Here is a 26,817-nt window from a genome sequence, read left to right on the forward strand (position 1 = left end):
TATATCCAACAGATGCCTGTAAAGCTGATGCCTGTAAATTTTCTAATTGGTGCAAACAGTTGCCAAGTGTTCACCCTAGCTAGTAGCAGCCTGCATTTTCCCCCATCTTTATTTTTTTCTGGGCCTTTGTCTGTCCATGTCTTCTCTGGAACTCGTAGGGGAAAATCTTGACGTCCTTACGGACGGCTCTTCTCATTGTTGTCGCCGACACATTGAGCTCCAAGGCCAGCCTTTTGATGCTCTTCCGAAGCTGGCATCGGAAGGGCAAGCTTCACTTCGGGGCCTCCTAACTAAATGCACGGGAAAGGAGAAATCGTTTTTCTCGGCGACCAATGTACCAAATTTAATGAGGTTTTCGCACTTACAAGAAAAAGTTGTAATCTAGTCATTGCTGTTGGGAATTTTTGATTTAGGTCATACATTTTTAAAAATAAGAATTGACAGAAATCGCAAATTTTCGGGAAACGACACTATCAAGTTTACAACTATGTAACTCAGCAATGAAAGTTGGAATCGCAATTCTGTAAATTGCCCCTAACTGTACATTTAATTTGGAACAAAACTGATATGCATGGCTCTTAAATAGACCACTAATTTGTAAGCAAAGCTTTTGCACCACCCTTGTAAACAATGTAACAAATTCACATAGGATGTAAATTGATACACCAAATTAGTCCGCTATGGATGCTCCAATAGATGTAGTTCACAGAACTGTGATATCTGTTCTACGTGCAGAGCTAAAAATATGTAAACTTCGTACTTCTATATATTTTTTTCAACGTTACCAATTTTGAGAATTCTTTTTAAACATTCACGCCCGAAATAGAAATTCCGCTTTGAAAAGTCACTATAATATAACTTTGTCTCTCAAACGCAACAAATTTCATTAAAATCGGCCCAGTGGTTATCTGAGAAAAGCGCGCCGCGTTTTGTATGCATTTGAATAGGCGGCATGGGAGTTGGGCCCGAATTTGGCGAATTTTTAGAATATTGGCGACCTTGGAAGAAAAGTGTTCGGCCTCACTCAGTGATGAGATTGCAGGCCGATGTTGTCTAGGTCTATGCCATGTTCAACAACAACAACAAAAAAAGAAAGAAATGAAACCATCAAATCAGCATGGAACACGGTCGTAATACAAAAAGGAATATTGAAGAAATGTTTTCAAACTTGACGCCGAGAAACAGTAAAAAAATAAGAGGCACAATTAGCAATCGAAGTGTCTGGCGCACCCTGCACACATGTGCCTGCCGGGTGCTGATCATAGACGCATATTTTGACCCGTACTTTATAGAAGATGGCGGAAGCATGACGACGAGTACATGAGTAGTACACGAACGTTTTTTTAAAGCGAAGCTTTCTTTGCCTCTTCCTTCACTTTCCCACTGCTGCTGCTGCTGTCGCACACAATGCCTTGGGGGGTGGTCCATAGCGTACATATACATAACAAGCGTAAGAGAGGAAAGGCGACAGGAGAAACTCGTTTTCACCTCACCTCATCGAATGTGCATAATGCCCTCTGCAGCACCCTGGCCGTTGCCACATTAGCCGCTTGACTGCTGTAATTATCCGTGACTCCCCTCAGAAGCATTGCAGAAAAAGCAGCGCTTCCTTTTCTACTAACGTGCGAGGCCAGAGGGGACGCAGATAGAACTGTAGAGAGGGGAAAAGAAGCTGGAGAGGGAGGCGAACACCCTCAACACCCTCTAGAGAGGTGGTGTTGGCTAGTTCCCATATAAGGGAGGGAGCGGGGTGGAGTTGACGTGAGGAGGCAAGGAAACCCCTCTACCGTACGACAGCGGTTGCGGGGAAACAGGATAAGTTGAAGTTCAAGGTACGGTACAGTACGTTGTTGCTATTTCTGAAAAATAAACGCCATGCAAATATTTCAAGCGGGAAACTTACAGATGGCATGCAGAAGCAGAGCCGCATTAATTAAAGCGTACCGCAGGGTCCAGGAGACTGCGGAAGCGGTCGACCGTCAAATCAACACTTCTGTGCCCGCCGCTTTAGCTTTACGGCTATGGCATTGCCAGAGGTTGCGGATTTGATCCCAATCGCGGCAGCGGCATTTCCACGGGAGCGAAATAGAAAACGCACATGCACTTAGATTTTGGGACACCTAAAGAACATCACGGTTGCCAAATTCATCCTGAGTACGCCACTACGGCTTGCCTCATAATCCGAGTGTGGTTTTGGCACGTACCAGCCCCATAATCCAATTGCAGTTTAATACTTCTGCCACAACGCTATGTGCCATGTGAGGAAATGACAACGCCTAACCCTCTCAGAGGTTTTAAAATATGGCGCACAACAACGCTTCAAGCAAACACCTCACCCCGTGTGTTCTGTGTACTACGCAGACAAACAGCATAGGTGCACGCAAGGTAACGTTTAACACCCACTCACCACTCTCATGTTAGCCTAAACGTTGAAGAAATTAAGTTTTATCTGTCAACATCACCGCTAATTATCGTCAATCAAAGCATCAGCATGGAAAGTTTCGCTTATATTGATTCTCCCAGTGCGTTGGATCTGCATACTCTTAGTATTTCGCGCTCCCCCTTGATATGCGGCACCGCAGCGCCCAGGATTGCAACCGCAACCTCGAGCTGAGTGACGCAACGCCATAGTCACTGTAAGCTGCCGCGGCAGATGACGCCGAAAAAAAAAAGAAAACAAAATCGAAAAAAGCATGACGAAGACCGACTTGGTTTGTACTTCTCTGTGAACTGTAGGCGTCATTATGGAAAATTCCGCACAGAGCTAGTTGATTCGACCTAATTAACGCAGTTGCGCAAAGTGACGAAGGGACAGGACTTCAGCGAGAAGAAAACATCACGCACGACATCTGAGCGCAACTTAAACGCTCAGGTGTCGTGTGTGCCGTTTTTCCGGCTGAAGTCCTGTCCCTTCGTCGCTTTGCGCAACTGCGTTAATCGTGGACGTCAGCTCGCAGTGAAAAAAAAAAAGATAGCGGAGATGTGCGACCTTACGGAAGCGCGTCTTAATTTCTGTTTCTTTAGAACAGTTGCAATAAGAATTTCATTTGCCTGCGATTAAATCACATAGTTTAAAACGTTGCCCACATATGACTGGCCCACACCTTGTCCGCATACGATGCTTTCTAGGGCTCTCAAATAATTTTTTTTAGAAAGGCAGTGATTCATCCATGCATATATTGCTTCTCGAGTACATTGCTACAGTCTCCTCGGCTGCCCCTCCCTATACGTCCATTAAATTTGAACTATAGGTTGCGTTCATAGTTTTCTCAGGGCAACGGAATAACTTCATCTTTCTTCATAACACACACTTGGAAGCTCCAGATTGTTTCGCATACAAAGTTTACCGCTAAGGCCACAATTATTCCACACACATTGAACTGCGCCTCCATAATAGCCATAATCTAATCTTAAACAAATACAAACAAGGTACCTTCTTCACTTCACCGAAAACACCAGAGAACCTACTCTTTTATGCTCGTATATAACGCATAAAAGCAAAAAAGAAGAGAAGAAAAAGAAGAGAGAGTTCAGAAATGATTTGCAACGCTCCCAATTAGGCCAGTAACGTTATAGTTACGCCACTCATTACACCAAACATGACTCCTGTTTTCACATATATAAAGTTGGTATAGAGTTGAGTTCTGTCGGGACATTGGGAAGCACAGCTGATAACGACCGTATGGCACTTTCAAACAATTCTTTAAGAAATATTTGCCAATAGTGTATTTGATCTATGCGTTTTCAACTCTGTACACGGATTTGACATACCGTTTTACCCATTTTCGGCAAACTTATTCTCGGTGGCAGTTGCAGTTCTGCCATGGCAACGGGCTAAATTCTGCGCCGCTCTTAAAACATGCTCATAAAGCTCCGGAGCGCTTGCATACGTAATTTATTGCAAAGGACGCAATTTACCTAGCATTTGGAACTTTGCCCATAAATAACTCTTGCAATAAACCCGTGGCGCTCAGTTCCCATGGCGGCTGCGGAGCACCTGCTCGAGGTGGCGGTCAGACCTGCCACGCGGCAGAGGCTGCTAAGGACCCCTGGATCCGACCACTGGAAACTGAACCTGTTAACGTTTAACACGCAAACCCTCTCGAGTGAGGCTAGCTTGGCAGGGCTCTTTGAGGAATTACCAGGCATTGCCTGGGATATTGTTGGCCTTAGCGAGGTTATAAAAACTGGTGCGGCTTATACAGGGCTGACTAACGGCCACGTCCCACACTACAGATAAGAGAGAATACGGTGTAGGATTCCTAATCCATAACGACATAGCGCGCAAAAATGGATGAATTCTACAGCATTAGCGAGATGGCAGCAGTCGTCGTAATAAAGCTGGATAGGACATGCAGATTATAGGCAGTACAAGCCTACGCTACAACATCCAGTGATGATGATGATGATGATGATGATGAAGAAATAGATCTGTTTTATGAAGATGTTGAATTAGCAGTGATAAAGGTGGAAACTTAATATAATTTAGTTATGGGCGACTGCAATGCGAAAGTGGAGGGAAATCAGGCTGGGAAACATTCAATTGGTAACTACGGCATCGATTCTAGGAATAGTAGAGGAGAGATGTTTGTAGAATTCGCGGAATAAATAGGCTCCGAATAATGAATACCTTCTTCAGGGCGCGCAATAACACGAAGTATAGACCTGGAAAATTTCTGATGGACAAATAAGAAATGAAATATGTTTCATACACTCTGCCAATCCCAGCATAGTGTGGGATGTAGAAGTGTTGGGAAGGGTAAAGGGGTAGGGACCATGAGTTAATGAGGTCTGAGATTTCTCTCTATTTGAAAAGGGAAAGAGTAAAATTACTCCTGAAGAAACAAGAAAACCTAGACGTAGTAAGGGTAAAAGCAGATGAATTCAGGCTTGTTCTCGCAAACAAATATGCAGCTTGGAAAAATTATGGGGTTTTTTTGTGCCAAAACCACGACCTGATTCTGAGGCACGCTGTAGTGGGGGACTCCGGAAATTTTGACCACCTGGGGTTCTTTAACGTGCATCTAAATCTAAGTGCACCGGTGTTTACGCATTTCGAAAACATCCTTTAGAGCAGGGAGATGGCGATAACATAGAGATAATGAATGAAACCATAACTAGGCTGATTTCAAAAGCAGCAGCTGAGGTGGGTGGTAGGGCACCAAGGCAACCAGTCGGTAAGCTGGCTCAAGTAACGGATGAATTAATAAAGAAACTACAAAGCATGAAAGGGTCTAACTCAAGAGATTTGATAGATTTCGCTGAATCGTCCAAGCTGACCAAAAAGAAGAAAGTAAGGGATATTTGAAATTATAATGCCGGAATGATTGAGTAAGCAGTAAAATATGGCCGAAGCAAGAAATCAGTGGGAAGAAAACTTGGTATAGAAAAGGGCAAGATGTGTGCACTGAAAGATAAGCAGGGTAATGTCATAAGCAATTTCGATGATATAGTAAAGGCAACAGAAGAATTCTATACTGACATGTACAGTACCCATAGCAGCCACGTAACTTCATTGGAAATAATAGTAAACGCGATACAGAGGCTCCCTCTATAACTATAGCGATGAAATTCTGCCTTGCAAGACACGTCCTGGTGGACAGCGACAGAAGCGAGAAAGCGTCAGAAGAAGATGAAATAACAGTCGATTTATTTTAAGATTAAGGAGGTATCGTGCCTGAGATGGTTGCAGCCCTTTATACGCAATGCCTCATGACTTCAGGTGTACCAGAGAGCTGGAAGAATGCCACCATTATACTAATTCATAAGAAGCTTGTTTTCAGTACTGTATAACATATTCACCGAGATAATTTCCAATAGAATCCGGGCAGCACTTTACCCTCTAGCGGCACGACTATCGACTCCAGAGCTGGTGAAGAAGACGGCTCACGGCATGTAGCGCGACATCGAACACGCTAGCTCGCTCTACTTGAGCGGCCGCGGTATCAGCCACTCCCAAGATGCCGCGGCACCATGGCTGGCCGGCCGAAATAAACCGGTCCATGGCGGCGACCTCTTCGCGCTGCCTCCCAAAACTTCAGTCGACCAGGAGAACAGGCCGGCTCCAGACAGGGATATTCTACAGTGGATCACATCCACATCATCAATTAGGTAACTGAGGAATTTGCGGAGTACAATCAACCTGTCTGCATGCCTTCCATAGTTTATGCAAAGACATTTTATTTAGTAGAAATATCAGTACTCGTAGAGGCATTGCGTAATCAAGGGGTACAGGGGCGGTGTTCTGCAAGAGTCCACCTAGTGGACTGTCCATTTCGGCCGCTGCTGATTGGATGCAGCTGTACGAGCGAGGAGGAGACGAGCGGCCCTAGCCAATCAGCAGCGGCCGAAATGAACAGTCCACTAGGTGGACTCTTACAGAATATCTTCCCAGGGGCCATGCATGAATATCTTAGGAAGTATCTGCGATGACACCACAGCTACCTTGCTTATCCACAAGAAAAGTAGTAAATTACCTATCAAGAAAGGGGTCAGGCAAGGAGGCACAATCCCTCAAATGCTATCCACTGCTTGCTTAGAAGAAATATTCAAGTTATTAGACTGGAAAGTCTTAGGAGTAAGGATTAACGACGAATATCCCAGCAACCTTCGGTTTGCAGATGACATTGCTTTTTTTCAGCAACACTGGAGATCAATTGCAAGAAATGATTGAGGACGTTAACTACGAAAGTGTAAGAGTAGAGTGGGAGATTATATGCAGAAAACAATGTTCTGTAGCCTCGCAAGGAAACAAGAATTCATGATCGCCAGTGAGTCTCAAGAGTATTGCAGGAGTATGTTTATCTAGGTCAATTGCTTACAGGAGACCCTGATAACGAGATGGAAATTTACCGAATAAAAATGGCCTGGAATGCATACGGCAGGCATTACTAAATTCTGAGTAAGAGTTTGCCGCTGTCGTACCGCAGTCTCCTGGCATTACGAAATTCTAAGTAAGAGCTTACCGCTGTCGTTGAAAAGTCTACAATCATTGTCTTCTACCGATGCTAAAATATGGGGCACAAACTTGGAGGTTAACAAAGAATCTTGAGAAAAAGTTAAGGACAGCGCAAAGAGCGATGGAACGAAAATTGTAAGGCGTAAGGTTAAGATACCGTCAGAGAACGGTGTGGATTAGAGAACAAAAGGGTATAGCCCATATTCCGGTTGGCAATAATGAAAAAAAGAAATTGAACTGGGCAGGCCACTCAATGCGTAGGACAGATAACCGGTGGACCATTAGAGTTACAGAATGGGTGCCAAGGGGAGGCGAAGCGCAGTCGAGGACAGCAGAAAATTAGGTGGGGTGATGAAATTGGGAAGTTTGCACGCGCACGGTTGGAATCGGCTAACGCAAGACAGGGGTAATTGCAGATCGCTGGGAGAGGCCTTCGTCGAACAGTGGACATAAAATATATAGGCTGTTGATGATGGTGGTGAACGCATGACCCCTTGTATTGTCACGTTGCAGTGACGATAAATAACACAGTAGCAATACTGTGAATGACGAAACTAAGTTTTACTCGGCGAATTTGCGGCCTCTAAAACAGGCTACACTCAAATAACGATAGCAGCAAACACAGTCTCGGCACTTCAGTCGGCGATTGTCGAAATCTGATCTGATGGGCAAGCGCGTCGGCTTTCATACATGAGTCATCGAAGGTTCCAGAATAATCGCAGGTGGCCACGTGTCTTCCAGAAAGTTCTACACAATTCGCGTTGTGCATACAATCAGATTACACCATCTTTGGTGACTACAGAGAACGGATAGAACCATCGATAACATTCCAGTAAGTCCCGATCATGCGGGTGCGTCTTCTGCTGAGTGATAACTTCAAGTTGTTAGTGGGTGAAAAGCAGACCCCGAGAAAACGATAAATAGGCACACGTGTCAAAGCCTCCCTGTTAAAAAGCATCGTCCCGGTGCTACAAACAGATACGAAAGCGTAAATAAAACCACGCACAATAACGTAAAACAACATTTCGTCAGCGGGCATAGAAAGGCTTAGGCGAAATGCCGTCTGGCACGACCTTATAGTCTCTATAGTACAATGCGCCAAAACGTCGGATGATCTTGTAAGGTCCGAAATAGCGTCGTAACAGTTTCTCTCTGAGCTCCCGACGGCCTATCGGAGTCCAGACCCAAACACGGTCACCGGGATGGTATTCCGCGTAGCGTCGTCGCAGATTGTAATGCCGGCTGTCTGTCCTATGCTGGTTCTTGATGTGCAGGTGGGCGTGCTGTCAGGCTTCTTCAGTGCGCTGGAGATAGGCGGCGACGTCGATACCTGCGATACACTAGTGGTGCAGGTCGAGGCATCTCTCCTTTGTGCCTCTCTCACTTTCAGTTTCTTCGTCGGTGACGTGCGGCAGCATGGCGTCGATAGTCCTCGTCTCGTTCCTTCCGTAAACCAGACTGAACGGCGTGACCTGTGTTGTTTCTTGCACTGCATCGTTGTAAGCAAAGGTTACCCACGGTAGGACGGCATCGCAGCTCTTATGTTCGACGTCGACGTACATCGCTAACATGCTGGCGAGCATCCTATTGAGAGAGAGAATAAACATTTTTATTGGGTGAATGCAGCTTTGGAGAGGCGTCCTCATTCCAGAATGCTTTGAGCTCGGGCCGCGTCCTGGGCCCTCGCCTTCAGCCCTTGCTGATCCTCGAGGTTGGAGCTTGCCGAGCCTCTCTCCCAAAGCTCGTTAGTGGGGTAAGGGTTCGGAGGATTTAATGGTGCCGCTCTGCAACCCCCTACTATGTGCCTGAGGGACCCGGGCTCTCCGCAGAAGCGGCATTGCAGAGAGAATTGTATAGGGTCTATGAGGTGATTTCTGGTTGGGTGTGGGAATGTATTAACCTGTAGAGCTCGAAGCAATAGCTCCTGCTTTCTAGGTAGTTACTTGTGTGGGGGTGCATATGTTCTGCGGGTGAGCTTGTAGTGTTCTGTGATGTCTTGGTACGAGACTAGAGGGTACATGCGCTCGGGTCCAGATTCCTCGGCGTCGGCTCCGTGGGTCAGATCTCGAGCCACGTGGTTGGCGACCTCGTTGCCAGGAATGCCTTGATGAGCTGACACCCAGATGATCATGACTGAGCTCGTTGGCGGCTTTTGATTGATGATCCGGAGCGTAGTGGTATGAATTCTGCCGCTAGCAAAGTAGCGGCACGCCTGTTGGGAGTCGGTCACTATGACTTCAATCTCTGTTTGGGAGAGCGTGAGGGCAATGGCCGTTTCCTCGGCTTGGAGGGGATTGTTTCGTGTGAGCGAAATGCTGTTCCGATGTTCTTTGTTGACGACTGCGGTGACGGTTGTGGCTGCGCGTCTGGAGTAAGAAGCCGCGTCCGTGTAGGCTGTAGAGGGTAAAGTCCCATATCGCTTGTGTATGGCAAGGGCGCGGGCCTCCTTTCGCTCTGCGTGGTGCACTGGGTGCATGTTGCGAGGTAGAGGACGTACGGTGATGTTGCTCCGGATGGCATGGGGTAAGCTCACAGTCTGAGGCGGCGGATGGCTCAGAGGGGCAGAGAGCCCCAGGTGTGAGAGAATGATCTCCCTGCTTCCGTAACCGCCAGCCTTGTTCGCTGACTGGATAAATGTGCCTCGATCAGCTCCTCGGCCGTGTTGTGCACACCTAGTCGTAGTAGGCATTCTGTGGACGTACTGATCGGCAGGCCAATCGCCTGCTTATATGCCTTTCTGATCATTGTGTTCATTTTCCTGAGTTCCGTCGCGTTGAGTAGTGCGTATGGAATAGCGTAAGTTATTCGAGACACGACGAAGGCCTGAACAAGGCGAAGCGTGTCCGCCTCCCCCATGCCTCTTGTCTTGGTTGTTATTCGCCGGATCATGTGCGTAACTTGGGCTGTTGTATTCTTAAGCTTTTGAATTAATATTGTATTGGTGCGATGCGACTGGAAAGCCATTCCCAATATCTTTACGCTCTGAGACGGAACGATGGTGTGTCCTTCCAGTTGTACGTTGATAGTGGGCGAGTCGGATGTGTGCTTCTTTCGCGGTGAGACCAGGAGCAGCTCCGACTTTTGGGGGGCGCATCTGAGCCCGCATGACTTAGCATAGTCGCTCACCACGTCTGCACCTTCGTGCAAGCGGTTCTCCATTTCCCCGACGGACCCTGTGGACGACCAGATGGTAATGTCGTCGGCATATAGGCCATGCCGGATCCCTGGGATGTTATCGAGGAGCGACGGTAGGCCTATTAGGGCGATATTGAAAAGGAGAGGGGATAACACTGCGCCCTGTGGTGTGCCGCGCCCGCCCAGTAGGAAGGGGTTTGTGGCTTTGTCCCCGACCTTTAGGATGGCTTTTCTATCTGAGAGGAAATCTCTGATATAGGAGTACATCCTGGCCCTACAGCCCAGCGTGTTTAGCCGCTGTAAGATTGCTGTATGCTTGACGTTATCGAACGCCCCTTTAAGATCTAAGGCGAGGATAGCCGTGGGGGAGTTGCGTGTCGCTGGTACAATCACCTCCTCTTTCAGCTGAGTAGGATGTCTTGAGTTGAGAGGTGTGGACGGAATCCTATCATCGTTGTTGGAATTTTCCCCGAGTCCTCCAGGAATGGTTGTAGCCGGTTGAGAACGATGTGCTCTAGGAGCTTTCCTACAAACGAAGTGAGGGAGATCGGTCGTAAGTTCTCAATGGCTGTTGGATTGCCTGGCTTCGGTATCAGACGAACCTCGGCTATTTTCCAGCCCTCGGGAAGGTTTCCTTTCCTCCATACTTCATTAAGAAGAGCGGTAAGCTCTAGTAGAGAGGGGCTGTCAAGATTTACAAGTGCCTTATTGGTAATTTGGTCCATTCCCGGGGCTGTGTGTTGAGACGTTCCTTCTGCGGGTGGTAGGCAGTAATGCTCCGGTGACTGCTCTGGCTATACTGCAGGATGGCTGGGATGTTATCGAGGGCCTTCCGGGCTCAGCTGTAAAAGCCGTTCCTCTGTCAGTAACGAGGACTTCCGGCGCACCATGTCGCAGTAGGATCACTTCGACGAAAAATTTGGTTACTTCCGCTGCACTACCTTTAGACAGGGCTTTCGTTTCGGCGTAGCGGGTAAGGTAGTCGGTAGCCCAGACGATCCACTTGTTTCCAGATGATGACGTCGGAAAGGCTCCCAACAAATCCATCCGGATCTGCTGAAACGGTTAGAAAGGATGCTATATCGGCTGTAGTAAACCCGCTGGCCTTGTCGGTGGTGTCTTGCGTCGCTGGCAGTCACGGCATGTTTTGACGTATAGCGGGTGATGTCGGCGCTCAGTCGCGGCCAATAGTACTTGTATTCTTGCCAGCGTACGGGAATACCTAAGGCGCCCGGCTGTCCGATCGTCATGCTGGGCGTGCAAGACTTCTGGCAGGAGTGCTGCTGGCACAATGAGAAAGCATTTTGCGCGGTATGGGGATAAGTTCTTTTTACGAGGACGTCGTTGCGCAAGCAAAACGAAGACAGATCCATGCCGAAATACCCTAGGGACAACGTCAGTCTTTCCTTCTAAGTACTTCACAAGGCTTCGTAACTCTGCGTTTGCTCGTTGCTATATGACGAAGTCGTCTGCAGTTATTCTTCCTAGGAAGGCGTCGTCATCGTCCAGTTGGCCTTGTGCTGGAGAATCACTAGGGGCACAAGACAAGCAGTCGGAATGCATCCTCCAGAACTTACACATGACGATGATGTCGAATTCCTGGAATCTGAGACTCCATCGTACTATGCGACCTGAAAGATCCTGTAAGTTTGCCAGCCAACACAAGGCGTGACAGTCGCTTACCATCTTGAAGGGCCTTCCGTAAGGGGGAAATTTCGCCGTAGCCGAAATGATCGCAAGGCACCCTTTCTCAGTCGTAGAGTACGCTTCCACTTTTGACAGTGTCCGGCAAGCGTATGCTATTACGCTTTCAGTTCCGTCCTTCCTTTGAACTAGCATGGCACCGAGGCCTACTCTACTTGCGTCGGCGTGGATTTCCGCCTCGGCGTCATCGTCGAAATGTGAAAGCACCGGCGGTGACTGCAGCCATTGTTTCAGCTCCTCAAATTCGTCATCTTGCCGTCTTTCCCATTTAAAGTCGAGGTCGGTTTTCGTGAGATTAGTTAATGGCTCCGCAATTCTTGAAAGGTCTCTTACAGAGCGCCTGTAATAGGCATAAAAACCAAGGAATCTGCGGACTGCCTTTTTGCCGATGGGCCTTCTTCTGTCTTCTGAGTGTCGGCACGGACTCCAGACTTGCTGATGACATGGCCTAGAAACAGAAGTTCTTCGTAAGTGACACGATACTTCTCCAGCTTCACAATGAGTCCAGATGACTTGATTGGCTCTAATACTGTCTGAAGCCGCCTCAGATGATCTTCTGGGGAGTACTGTTTGTGGAGGCTTGGATTTATGTCGAAGACTGGGCAAGGAACTATGTTTGTCGAGGTAGATGCGGCAGAATCCGATAGGACAGACACATTACTGGTTTCCACAATTTCCGCTGCGTATGCGATCGTCGTGCTCTTGTTGATTTGCTTGAACTCCTGGCTGAAGTTTGTCAGCATCACTTTCGCTTTCCCTCCGCGCAGTCGAATGATGACTCTTGCGACGCAAATTTCACGGTCGAGCAATAGGTGTCGGTCACCTTCGATGACGCCTCCTGCGTCTGCGGGTGTTTCGGTGCCGACGGAAATGGCAATACTGGAGCGAGGCGGGATTCTCACTTGATCTTCGAGCACACTCAAGGCGTGGTGACTGCGAGAGCTCTTAGGCGGCATCGCTTGATCTTCGGACAGTGCTATGGATTTTGACTACAGGTCGATTATTGCGCCGTCTTGTTTCACGAAGTCCGTGCCTAAGATGACGTCTCGTGAATACTGTTGGAGGATAACGAAGACGGCAGGGTAGGTCCAGTCATAAATGGTAATTCTCGCCATGCACATTCCAGTCGACATTAGGTGTTCTCCAGCAGTCCGAATTTGAGGGCGTTCCCATGCAACCTTAACTTTCTTCAACTGGGCGGCGATGGGTACATTCATGATAGAGTAATCGGCTCGTGTGTTCTCTAAGGCGGTAACTATGTGGCCTTCGAGAAGCACGTCGAAGTCAGTGGTTCTTTGACATGCATTGCAGTATAGACTTGGCGTTGGATCACGGCTGTGTCGTGTTGACCTGTGGTATGAACGTCGTGTCATGAGGTCTTCTTTTAACGGCGTATTCCTTGCTTCTAGGCATCGTCGGCATGGCGGCGTCTTAGTCGGCGGCCGAGGATATTCATCAGTTAGACGAACAGCAACCGTACCTCCATCGGTTGCTGCTGTTAGTTTTCCGGATATGGGCTTACAGACTGGCTCCGAGCTGGGGCAGTGTATGGTCGGCGTTGCAGCGGCAGGTAGCGGCCTGGTGATGGCGGATGGGACGGTTGTCGAGGGCTCCACTGAGTGGCGGCAAGGTAGTCGGGGATGTCAAGTGGCCGCTCGCCAGTATGTGGACAGCGAACCCTCATAGGCCCATCTCGCAGTATGGGCATCGGCAGTAGACGTGGCCCGCTTCTCCGCCCTGATAACAGAGCGGACTATGATCGGGCGCGCGCCAAATGTAAGACGTTTTTTCTAATGCTGCGTGGTGCGACGCGGTTGGCGTGCTGATGGTGGTGGTGATTTACGACGCAACTGAGGCGTTACCGAGCACTGGCGCGAGAGCGGAGGGGGAAGTTGACGGCGGGCTACGGCGGTGTACGTCATCGCTTTCGGCGGAGGCTGCGGCGATTGAGGGACCCTGAGTGACTTTACGACCTCCTCGTTGGATGACGTCGGCAATCGAATCCATTTGAGGCTGCGATAAAAAGGACAACTTTTGAAGCACCCCCCGCGCGACAGCACTGCTGGTCTCGCCCAGGTCATCGGTGCCCAATGATTGAACTTCGACGTTGTTTGTGACGATAATTTAGCGGTTGAATTGCCTGTCCCGCTTTTCCAGAGTGAAGCAATAAAACGACAGACACCGACCAAAAGAAATGCTAAAAATGAATAAATCTTTAAGAGGTTTCGGCTTCTCTACGGAAGCCTTAATTGTTCGCAACGTTTACAACGTCACAACGTAATTCTATCGTTTCATTGCTTCATGTTTCATCCCGACCAGGCGGGCTTCCGTCGAACCCTCGACTTTATTTCCAGAGTTTTCTCGATGCTCGTGGTCTCGCGAAGAGACTATTCGACCGTCTTCGGTGAGCTTCGCATCATTTCGACGAAAAGTTATTGGTTTACACCACGCATGAGTAGGCGAACTTTGTTCTCCTGGGGCATTTCCAGGTCAGCGTGGCCGAATAGACGGCTCATTTCTTCTGTAAAGATGGCAACGTTCTCGTTTGGTAGCTGCACTCACGCTTCCAATCGAACTTCGGCCCTTTCTTCACGGACAACGCTCGTGAAGGTCCTCAGGAAGTTACAGTGGAGCAAGTCGCACGTTGTAAAGGTGGACTCCCAGTTTTCAAACCATGTCCTCACGGCATCTTCAAAGGAGAAGTACACATGGCGTAGATTATCCTCAGAGCTCAAGTTGTTAAAGGCTGAGATCCTTTAGAAAGTCCCAAGCCATATTTCTGGATCATCCGACAAAGCTCCACGGAAGGTAAGCAGCTCTTTGGGTTGTTGAAGCACGGTGGGAGACGCTCAAACTGTCATTGTTGTTGACTTGGTGACGCTCTTCCTGGTCATCTCAGGCAAAAGTCCGTGCTCCGGGGGCAGTCAACTTCAAGTTGGTGGGTGAAATGCAGTCTCCGAGAAAAGAATAAATAAGAACACGTGTAAATATTGACCAATGGCCGTTATTTCACCAAAAAAATTGATTATGGGGTTCTACGTACGTGCCAAAACCACGATCTGATTATGAGGCGCGCGGTATTCTGGGTCTCCGGAAATTTGGCGCACCTGGGGTTTCTTAAAGTGCACCTAAATCTAAGTACATGCTGTTTTCGCATTTTACCTCTATCTAAATGCGGCCGCGGTGGCCGGGATTCAATCCCGCGACCTCGTGCTTAGCAGCCCAACCCCATAGCCACTAAGCAACCATGGCGGGTATTTTTTCACCAAAAATAAACTTGGTGATCGTAGTGTTCCTTCGTAACACTCGGGAAACATAGCGTAATATGGTGATTTAATGATTTCAATCACTTGCTAAAAGAATGTTTTACAAAGGCCATATTTGATTAACAGTAATTTGACTTCGCATACTGATTTGCCATAGGTTTTCCCACACATATATTTACTGTTATATCTATGCGTCATTTGCAGTTAAGCCAAGGCCCGTGGACTGAATTTTGCAGCGCTTATAAAGCTTTCTTATATTGCACTCCGGGGTGCTTGAATGCATTACTTATTCCAAAGGCTTCAAATAACACAAGCACTTTGAACTTTGCATACACATAGCCCATGTGGTGCCCCTTATTTTAATCAAATATGAACTGAGCGTTGCTGAAAGTGAAGTTATCTCGGCACACTTGCTAAAAGAATCTTTAACGAAGGCTTACAGTGTACATCGGATCGGAATTCAACGTCTGCTTGATCGGCTGTTGTGGGCCAGCAGGCCTGTAGAGCTCACCTGCTTGGCCAAGGTGAGAACATGTTTGTCTATATACGCTTCTCGTCGTGGTTATCTATGACGAACGTCATTCAAACGCTGCGACTACGTCAGTAGAGGGGCTGCACTGTTGTCCACATCGCGGATTTGGATAGGATTGGAGCAAACTTTATTTGTGCCTGCCGTTGGGCGCTCGCGCGCCCCGACGAGGGCCTACGTCACCTACGAGGTTGCCGTTACACCGCGCGGGTCTCTGCTCGCCGTTGCCGGCTCGCTGGGTTCCTGCCTTTCGAGCGTCCCGAGGACCTGCTGGACGGCCCACAGCTGTTCGTCTTGGTCGTAGCTCTTTGCGGCTGCCTCGAGCCGCGGCGGGATCGTTCTTGATCTTGCTTCTTTTAGATGTTTCATGCAGTCCCACAATGTGTGCGTGTAATCTGCCGTCTCCCTCCGGCAGACCCTGCACTTATCGGTCGGGTATGTCTCGGGGTACATGCGATGCATCAGTCCCGGGCTCGGTAGCGATGCGGTCTGGAGCTCCATTTAGTACCGCCTCCGCTCGACTCAACCCCGGGTGCGGGGGTTCACATTGCGGACCTGAGCCGAGGTGAAGAGTGGACGAATGTTTACTGATACGGAAGCAAGAATTTCACCAGTGTTTACATGGAAATTGAAGCAACGACGCGCTCTTCTTGCCTCGAAATTGTCCAAGTACTTAAAAACTTCATGTGTGTCGAATATTGTTTATAGAGGTTCTAAAAAACATTCCGTTTAATACGCATTCAAATAAACCGAATGGAATAAACTTTTTTCCGACTGCTGTTCTTACCCTGCACGTGTACATATGGTTAGAAGGCCATCTCGGAGAATGCAGTCTACTTGAAGTCCACAGACAGCTACAGAAATAATGAATTCATTATAATGCGCTATAGGCCATGCACAACAGCCAGATGCCCTATATGTTCTAATGTAATCGCTACCATATAAAACGCGGCAAGGATATGCGCTCTTTCTGGAAAAGCTGCATCCTTGAAGGAAATACCTCAGGTCAGTTGCACCATTATGCAAATGAGCATTAAGGTCGGGCTGTCGCAAGGCAGCAATACATGTGTGCTAGTGTACGAGTAACGCTGCTTAAGACTGATTGAAAGGGGACTGCGAACAAAGGCTCATCGGTTGTGCTCACATTAAAACATAGCGTAACTGCAATCGCCCACTTTCATTAGCGTGCACCTCAACTGGTCTATGCGGAGGCGTCAACGTGATTGCGGCCATTGCATCGCAGCGGCGTTACGAAATCAAGAATGTGGGACCGCGACACGCAGATCCAGACGCAAGGAGGAGGAGAGCAACGGTTGTGCGAGCGCTGTCTTACTAATTAGGTGCACAATCTCGAAAGCTAGGAATTCCGCGACGAAATAATCCGCCGCCTGGACGTAGATTAAAGTTACGGCTAGCGGGAGATCCATGATGTAAATTCACAGCGCGGAGGCAAGAATGAAAACAGCGCTTGTCCTCGTTTACGCTCGTTTCATCCATTGCAGTTTTTTTCGGGCTGGACACGGTCAAGCAAACAGTGGCGCAGCTAGGTCGTCTGGCACCCGGGGCCTATAGGTCTTCTGTGCCCCCCCCCCTAAAGCCAGGAAGGGGAGGGTATAGAAAATTTCCGGGAGCAGGTGGTGTGTGTGTGTTGGGGGGGGGGGGGTGATATTTCAGCACGAGCATTGTCGCCTAGGATACCGCGCATGTCCCTGCCCCCCCCCCCTCCCTCCCTCACTTTCGTTCCATGAGATGCAGAATGTAGCAGGATGCAGAATGTAACACGCTGTTTTATTTTCAGCGCCAAATACCACAGGGTGCTGTACTGATAACTTGGGATAAGCGCATTTGCACATCTGCTGTCAGACTGTAAGGCTTGGCAGCCAATACAGATGGGGGATCGTGAGAAATATGGGTCACAAGTAACAAAAGTATTTTAATAAAGGTTTAATTAACAATTTTACAGGAAATATTGTATATTTGCAAAACTGAAGCCCGACAGTCACACGTTGCCCAACAGAAACTTCACAAAAATCGTCGTAGGTACTACGGCGCGCACTCAGAGGCGGCGCCAGGGTGGGGAGGGGGGCACGGAGGTGGCCACCCCTTTCAGAATTACTATCTGACCCCCCCTCCCAGAGCGCCTAAAAGCTGATCCAAGGCAGGTGGTAGGAAAGAAAATGTCAATTTTGGTGTCTTATAATTTGGAGGCAGATGTATGAGGGCAGCGATGCTTACAAAGGACGGCCTTGTTTAAGCATAACAATTTATTAAAGAAATTTTCTGATCATAAGCAATTATCCTCACGCTTGTGATAAAATAGGCGCTTGAAATACAGCGCGAACTGCTGCAATGAGATAAAAAATGGTTCCAACGGTTCTAAATAGATTTAGAAATGGGCTTCATTTATTCGTTGTTCGGTCCACTTGCGTGAACCTGCAAGTTTGTGTTTCGAATGTAATGGCCTCGGCCACAAAATCGCAAGTGGGGTCAAACGTGTTGAAAGGACGTGACACTTCTAAGCTGCAGCTTTTCTCACAGAGAACCCTCGGGACAACTCTGCCTACTCTCACAAAGAGCCGATGAGCCACCCACCCTTGCAGGACACCACCACTTATTCAGCCATCAGCTCCGCCTGTCGGTAAAGACACGCGCGTCAAATGCCGGCGTACTTGGAAGCGTCGCGGCTCGAAGTAGCGTTTCGGACAGGAATCCACCAAGCTCATCGACGAGTACGTCCGGTAGTAGAGAGAGAGAGAGAGATAACAAAGAGAGGAAAGGCAGGAAGGTCAACCAGACCAGCGTCCGGTTTGCTACCCTACACTGGGGGAAGGGAAAGGAGGAACAGAAAGAGGAAAGCGGGATAGAGGGAACACTGTCTGTGCACACAGCAAAGCCCCTGGAAATCGGCTCGCAGACACTTCGTCTTCGTAGGTAGTAGAATGAAGGAAAAATTATACAGGTCCCACGCACTGTGGGAATCGATATAGGCGAACCTTTCCGTGCTGTTTTCTTTGATTGACAATAATTAGTGGCGATGATGACGGCGAATGTTTCTTTTCTTCAACGTTCAGTCCAACGGGAGAGTGCTGAGTTGACGTCAAACGTTGCGTCCACCCCTGCTGTTTGTCTGCGTAGTACACAGAACACACGGGGAGAGGTGTTTTCTTGAAGCATTGTTGTGCGCCATATTTCATAACGTCTGAGAGGGTTGAGTGTTGTCATTGCCTTAAATGGCACATTGCCTCACATGGAATATCGCATCGTGGCAGCAGTATTAAGAGGAAGCTTTAGCTCGGGTCCAACTCCGACGCGGCCTATTCAAAACTTCAAATACATGTAACACGCAAAAACGTTTTTCTGGGATAACCCATGGACGGATTTTAATGAAATTTGTTGCACTTGAAAGAGAAAGTTAAATTATAGGGACTACTGGAAGCGGAATTCCGATTTAGATCCTGAATTTCATTAATAACATTTTCAGAAATACGAAAGTTTAAAAAATATAGAAGCACGAAGTTTACAAATTCATAGCTCTGCATTAAGAGCAGATATCGCGGTTCTGTAAACGGCATCCATTAACCATTGAAAGCGGACTAATTCGATATGTCATTTTATAGCTTACGTTAATTTGTTACGTTGTTTACAATGGGTCTGCAAAAGTTGTATTTAAATATTACTAAATTTCTCGAGATCCATGTGTAACATGTTATTTTGTCCGCTTTAGATGTACTATTGGATGCAGTTCCCAGAATGGTGATATCATTTTTCATTGCTGAGTCACAAAGTTGTAAACTTGATAGTTTTGTTTTTTGAAAATTTGCGATTTTTGCCAATTTTTAATAAACAATTTAGAACATAAATAAACAATTCGAAACCAACAGTCACTAGATTTTAAGTTTCTCTTTTAGATTCAACAAGCCTCGTCAAATTTGGTGCAGTAGTTGCCGAGAAAAACGAATTCTCCTTTTACATGTATTTAGATAGGAGCAATCGGGTGCTCCTATCCCGCCGCCTCAATCTATTCATCATGGATGTCTGCAAGGTGATAAAACCGGTGAGGGATTCTTTCTCTCCTTTAGGATGCCTCTATGTTTTCCTGAGTAGATCTGTAATTCAATCTCTATACTTAGATGTGCAGAAAAGGTTATTTTTGCCAGTGATAGAGCTGCACCGTCTCAGCGATACACGATGGGCCTGCCAGATAGCGACTCTCACAGCGCCAATGAAAAGCTTTCCTGCTACCTTTCTATTTCTCGCCGAAGTCGTGGAGCAGGCGGGTAATGGAAGCTAGGGGCCGCCTTGAGTAAGTGGACTTCTCGTTTCCCTTCCATTTAAGCCTATTTACCAAGGTACTCACCCGCGTTAAGGTTCCTTCTGACCTATTGCAAAGTAGAGACTGCAATATTTGTCAGACATGCCTCATGGCACGCACAATCATTGACGAGTTCTCCGAAATGAGAAATTTGCAGAACGCATTTGACACTGTCTGGGCTCAAACATGCAGTATTTCTGAGGTGAACGGGTTGTCCAAAAGAGAAAAGCGGAGAATGACGCGCCTTCCGCTGCATTTAGAACAGTATTTAGAACAGAGAAGGACCGCCCGATGAAGAAGTTTCTCGAAATCCAAAGGAAACATTAAAAGTTTTTCTACCCCATTTGGACCGCGGAGCTCACTAGGTGTTTCACGGAGAATAATGGCGTTTTCTGCGGAGTTAGCGCCCTCCACCCATGGAGTGAGAATTTTATGGACATCTTCTTACTCAAGCCTTTCACCGAGCGCTATGCATGTGATATAGAAAGCGTTGAAGTTGAGTGCAAGCTGATAATGAAACTTCTTGAGAGCATCGAATCGGAAAGGAAGTGCAAGATAGAGGCACTGCTGCGATTGGTGACTGTCTTGGGAGAATATAATCTAGTCTTCCGCGAACTGCACAAGCTAGCTGTTCTAGCCGTGACGGTACCGACATCGTCATCATCTTTCGAGCGCACGTCTTCGTCGCTTCGAAGATTGAAGACTTATCTTCTCAGCAAGATGACGAATAATCGTCTGAGCGACCTAGCTGTGCTTGCGGTCGAGCGATCTCTTGCCATTAAGATCAGCGTGTTGTCGACATGTTTGATGCTGCGCACAGTAATCTACATATACGTATACATTAGGATGCCGGTATAATGATGCCCCATCGAATCTTTGCGGCGCTTTCATGGAAAAATTGGGCTGCACGGGCAAAGGACCGATACGTGTATGCCGGTGTGAGAACACCCGCTTCACCATCGAATAAATCCCGGCTGTATTTTGTCTTATACTGCCACAACGCAGACATTGGCGTATCTGCCGTTGCGACGAAACCTTCCTCTGCCCCTGTCATCGCTCTGAAAGAGATTTCACATAGGCTGCTCTCCGAGGCCGCGCCGGTGGCCTAGCTTGTGAAATGAACATTGTATAGTCGGAGAGTTGTTATTTGCGTTTGTGAAACCTGTTGTACTGTATGCCCAAATGTGACACTAACTGAAATGCCTATTGCGTGCTCTATTTTTGCAGTTCTATCCTCTGCTCTATTTGTTTTTGTTCTTCTTCTTTACCATTTCCAACGTTTAGAACTACCAGCCGGTGCCCCAAGAGTGTATGAACTTCTTTTTATTTTTTTGTAATGTGGCACGTCTTTAACAAAGTTGGAATTGATATGCACATTATTTAGAGGTGTTAGTTCTCTCCCCTGTTTTGAAACATACTGTTTTGTAGCTGTATTGCTATCTATTTAACTGATGTTGTTTTGTTGCTGCTGGGTACTTCTTTCTTTTTATTTATTTAATACTGTTTTTTATGTACGTGCTTACCATGTGTTATATAAATTTTCATTTTCTTAGCAGAAGTGTAAATATGCTATTTCTTATATTTGACTGCGATGCTGGAATAGCTTATTTACACGATGTGTTTAGGAGGCCTACAGAACTCATGACTCCCCCTCCTCCCCTTCCCACCAACACCCCCAATCCCCGACCCCTTGAGCGATGGGAGAACTTGTTATCGAGCCCCGCCCTACCGATTTAGCTCGCACTGACGGACAGGGGCCAGGAGCTGCTGGGAACATATAGGTCTCGTAACTAAGGAACTGGTTGGTGCCTGTCTGGTGCACTGTCTGGTGCCTACATGCACCACCGATTTATTTCGGGCCCAATAAATGTTGATTCATCATCATCATCAGAACAGTTAAAAATAGTGCAAACAACGCATAAGTTCCCCGTCTCCCATGCGCCCCTAAAGGGACTCAGTTGCTGTGGGTGCCCCCCCCCCCCCCCCCCCTCCAGTCAGAAAATCCTGGCGCCGCCCCTGCGTGCAGTATTTTGGCCATGAGCAGCCCTGAACCCCTACGAAAATTAAATAGCATGTCAGTGACGCTGATCTCTACACCCTATCAGAAAACGCCACCTGCTTCCCTGCTGCGAGGCCGTCAATGCTATGACGGTTACGAGTTCTTTTCATTCTGATTCATAAAGCCTTTCTTTGTTTATTGCTATTGGCAAACGTCATTATCCGAACTGCGGTACCGCCACAGTGTCGGAAACGGAATACAGCACGCTTCGCGTCGATTCCTGGCCCCACCAGGCTAAGGAAAATGACCAACCCTTCCCCTACCGGAAAATGGGGGTAAGCGAAGCTTGTCTTTCGTGCACCTCGCCTTCGTCACGGTAAAGTAACCCACAGGTAGCGGTGCCGGATTGCTTCGCCCTCCCACTCCCTCAGCTCGGCATCTTCTCGTTGCAATCGTATTTCATGGGCTAGGGATGCTCTGACGGCTGGATCGGCCCGCCGACGGCGAGCCCTTTCATGGACGAATTCTAGCTGCCACTGGTCGAAGGCTGCGCCTTCCTCAGGGGGAACGTTCAACGCGTGGCAATCACATCCCCTTTCCAAGACTGAATTGAACGGAACGAACCCGGCACAGCGCGCATGACGCCCTTTAGGTTACAGCAACGGAACCCAAAGCAGACTACCCCTTCGCCGGTTCTACTCATAGCCTAAGACGGGTTCGCTTTGGAAATGATTGACAGATGTGTGACGTGAGCATAATGACACTTGTACTTATCTTTATCGGGCGACCACGTTTCACCGCCTAACAAATGTTATCGCACAGCGCAGGACGCGCCTGCATGTAAAAGAAGTTTCTGGAATGTTATCGGTGGTTCCGTTCACTGTCTTTCACCGCAACTTGTGTAATCTGATTGCATGTATGCTTGACGCGAACAGTCTAGAACTTTGTGGAAGGCATGCGGGTCCCAGCGGTTACTCTGGAACATTCGACGACTGATCTATAAAAGCCGAGGCGTTTGACCCGCTGATCAGATTTTCCACCATCGCTTACTGCGTTCGCCGCTGTCACCGTTCTTGGAGCGTAGCCTGTTTTTGAGGGCACAAGTTCGCCCAATAAGACGCTAGTTTCGTCTTTCCCAGTCTGGCTGCTTTCTTCATCGTCACTACCACGTGACATCTGGTGGAGGCGCTTGTGCGTTCATGTACCAAACGCTCCCGCAAAGCCGCGATCCAAGCCCGAAGCCCGAGGACAAAACCAACACCACCGACAAGGCCAGCAGGATTACTACAGCCGATCAAACCTTCTTTCCAACCATTTCATCAGATCGGGATGGATTTGTTGGGGCCGTTTCCGGCGTCAACACCAAGAAATAAGCGGATCGTCGTGGCGACGGACTATCTCACCCGCTTCGCTGAAACTAAAGCTCTACCGAAAGGCAGCGCAGCCGAAGTGGCGAAAATTTTCGTTGAGAACATTCTGCTGCGACATGGTGCTCCAGAAGTCCTCATCACCGACAGAGGAACAGCGTTTACAGCAGAGCTCACCCAAGCCATTCTGCAGTACAGCCATACAAGCCACAGCTACGGAAGCTATGCTACGGAAGCACAGCTATGGAAGCACAGCTATGGAAGCCATACTGCCTTCCATAACAATTAAGTTGCAATGTCCAGCTGGCAATTTAAAAAAAACATTCACTAACTAAATTTTAAGTTATTTGAATTAAGATGCATGTTAAAGTGCTAGGTTGAAGTTATGTCTGCTTAGCAGAATCCTAATAGCACCATCACTGTCAAGGCATCCACCCTTAAAATGGGCTATAGTCGCGTTAGATTAGTGAAATATCCGGATAGAATCGAATATCGAAATCTTTTTTCTCATTATCTAGCAAAAGTGAAATATGAAAGTCGTGTGTCCGTCTGATTAAAAAAACCCAGACTCACTGGACTTGCTGTCAGCTGAGAAACTCGTAAGTCAGAAACAACTGACGAGTTGTCGTTGCTGGCCTACCATGAAAATGACATTAATGAAACACAGGAACAGTAACTGACCTTGAAAGAGCAAACTGCAATACTTCAGCACACCACATCATTTTAAATAGATACGAACCAGGTGAGATTGTGCACATAATAAATTGACTTGCCCTGGCGTTCTACTACTGCCTTTATTTTCAAGAGCTCTAATTATTTGTTTGGAGCATTTAGTGTCGCAGTTAACGGGGTGCTCATTGTTGTGTTCTGCTGCCTTGTTTATGTACTACTGCTTTTTTTTTCGAGAGCTCTCATATGTTGTTATGAAACATTCGTTGTCACAGTTAAAAGGTGCGCTTTGTTATGCCACATGTAATTTTGACCAATGTTCATGGTCTGTGATGCACTACTGTCTTTTCTGTTTTACACCAGTGCTTGTTGCATGTAAACACTTTCATGCCCCTCCTGCGAGGGCCCGCAGCTTGATGCAGTAGTGTTGCGTAAAAATATTGTACTATTATAAATTTAGCAAATGTCCTAAAGTGGAAGTTAAGTTTTGAATGTTTTGTTCTTTTCTCCTTGAAGTCGACCAAAGTCTCTTCAAGGTGTTTATCGGCGTTGATGAAGCAGGAGGCAGGTTGGAGGTAACAAAACTTGAAGATATATTGCAACGGAAATATTTACACAGTCAAATACAGAGTTAGCAAAAGAACACTGATACAAAACACACAAGTAAACAGCGCCTTACTCTTCTACTTTCTCTTAAGTTAGAGCCTAGGACAACTGTCACTACATACGACCAACCGAGTCTCGCTGTTCTACCACTACGTGGTTACGGCCCAGACTAGCGTTGCATCGTACGGAGTCTTACTGTTCTATCAGGTTTAGTGATTACAGCCTAGACTGAGGAACAAGCACCTCGTCTCGGTTGTTATAGGGGAAAGAGACAAAGAAAAAGGGCGGTAGGGTCGTTAGCCCATCCCACGGAAGCAATTGCCAATGAGAGTTGACAGTTTCTTAAGCCACGACCCAAAGGGATGGGCTTACTCTCATAAGTGAATCTATTGGAAAACCACCCTGTTTTCCCTCTTCCCACATCTTCTTCTCCCCCTCCTATTTCCACGTGGTCAGTGACGGCCTCTTCAAACACGCCAGGCATGCATGATTTATTGAGGCCATCTCGCACCTCAGCGGCGTTTCTAGCCAGCAAGGGGGGGCTCGGGCGCTGGTGTCCCAACACCGCGTACCGTAGTCCCCCTCAAGGTTTTTCCTGGTAGAAAACTAATTACCGCTGGCGGCATCCGGACTCGGGTGCTCTTCAAACGACGCCGCGCCCCTCTCTACGGCGCGCACTGCATGTTGCAACACGACACAAAGCGGGCTCTCCCCAGTGCTCAAAACAAGATGCACGTGGCTGCCGTCCGAATGCGAGGGGCGCGAACCCCCCGCTCCGTACGCGCCAGACGTGGTCAACATTGCTAGCAGCTGCGTCTCCAATTAGCAGGGGACTCAAGAGCCGGCGCCACAACGTCGCGTATACAACCGTCCCGCTCGAGCTTTGTCCGCGTGGCCCTATTATGACCATCGGCGGAATGTCAACAAAGCCCGCGCAAAAGCATTTGCTCCGAATCCGTTTTGCGCCTCTGCACCGCGCCCCCCGCGGCGGCGCGCGCCTCGGCTCGTTACCGACACCACGCGGGCCGTCCGACCCCTCACAAACAGAATCGTTTGCCGCCCGAGGCGCTGGGGGGTGGACGCTTCTCCATTCACAAAACGCACGTGCAACTAGCGGCACTTCAAAAGTATATACAAAACAATCATGCAGCCCTACGCCGTCCATTCTTCCTGTTCGAGAGATGAGCGGCCTAACACGTTCCCCCTAAAGAGTATACTGGGCTGATTTTCGCTCAGTGATACGATAAATCACTGCCGCGATTACGTAATGAACATTCTAACCACACCCTAGCCTAATTACATCACAAGAACAAACACTTTCAAGTAACAAAGCAAGAAGAGAGTAAAAAGAAATACACAATACATGTCATCAAACTATTAAGCACACGATTGCAGTTCCAAACTGTAAGAGCACTCTAGTGTCTCTGGGTCTTGAATCGGCACTCACAAAGTCCGCAATATACAGCGCCAAGTGAGCAGGAACATTCACGCCCATCCAGTTGGCATGGCACTATAGTATTACGCTGGCTTCCATGAGCTGTTGTGAAGCCTGGACAAAGCATCCGCGTTACCATTACTGACACCCTTCCGATGTCGCACTGACACGTGATATCGCTGTAAAGCCAGCGCCCATCTTGTCAATTTTGCCCCGTGTGGAGTCGAAGTTGTAAGGTACGACAATGGATTGTGGTCGGAAACAACGTTTATCTCGGCACCAAAAAGCCAGTAGTCAAACTTCTTTAAGGCCCATATAATAGCAAACGCTTCCCTCTCAATTGTCGACCATCGCGTCTGAGTCGGCGTGAAGCGGTGGCTGGCAAAGGCAATAGGCCCCTCCTTTCCCTCGGCTGTCATTTGCGCCAAACAAGCGCCCGCCGCCGTAGCTGATGCGTCTGTGAAAAGCCAGTAGGGCTCAGATGGGTCCGGAGTGCTGAGCGCAGCGGCCTCGCACAGGGACTGTTTCAGTGTCTCAAATGCCGTCTGAGCTTCCTCCGGCCAGGGTATGCTATTGGGTACCGCTTTCTTTGTTAACCGCGTGAGCGGGCTCGCCACCTCTGCATATTCTCTGACGTACTCGCGATAGTAGCCGCACAGTCCTAGCAGGCTGCGTAGCTCCTTTTTAGTGCGTGGTGGCACCAGATTCTTAATTGCAGCTATTTTCTCTGGATCTGGTGCGTGCGTCCCTGAACCGACAATATGCCCGAGGTAATGAATGTGGGATTGTGCAACCTGACACTTTTCCGGACTGGCTTTCAGCCCAGCCTTTTCTAGG

The 26,817-nt window shown here is 48.0% G+C and overlaps 1 pseudogene; it reads left to right on the forward strand.

Annotated features, from left to right (window-relative positions):
- Positions 1-19,619: 19,619 nt before the first annotated feature.
- Positions 19,620-20,749, forward strand: LOC135916269 (zinc finger MYM-type protein 1-like; annotated as a pseudogene).
- The last annotated feature ends 6,068 nt before the right edge of the window (positions 20,750-26,817 follow it).

The sequence above is a fragment of the Dermacentor albipictus genome, chromosome 6 (genome assembly GCF_038994185.2).
Source record: "Dermacentor albipictus isolate Rhodes 1998 colony chromosome 6, USDA_Dalb.pri_finalv2, whole genome shotgun sequence".
Lineage (NCBI taxonomy): Eukaryota > Metazoa > Arthropoda > Arachnida > Ixodida > Ixodidae > Dermacentor > Dermacentor albipictus.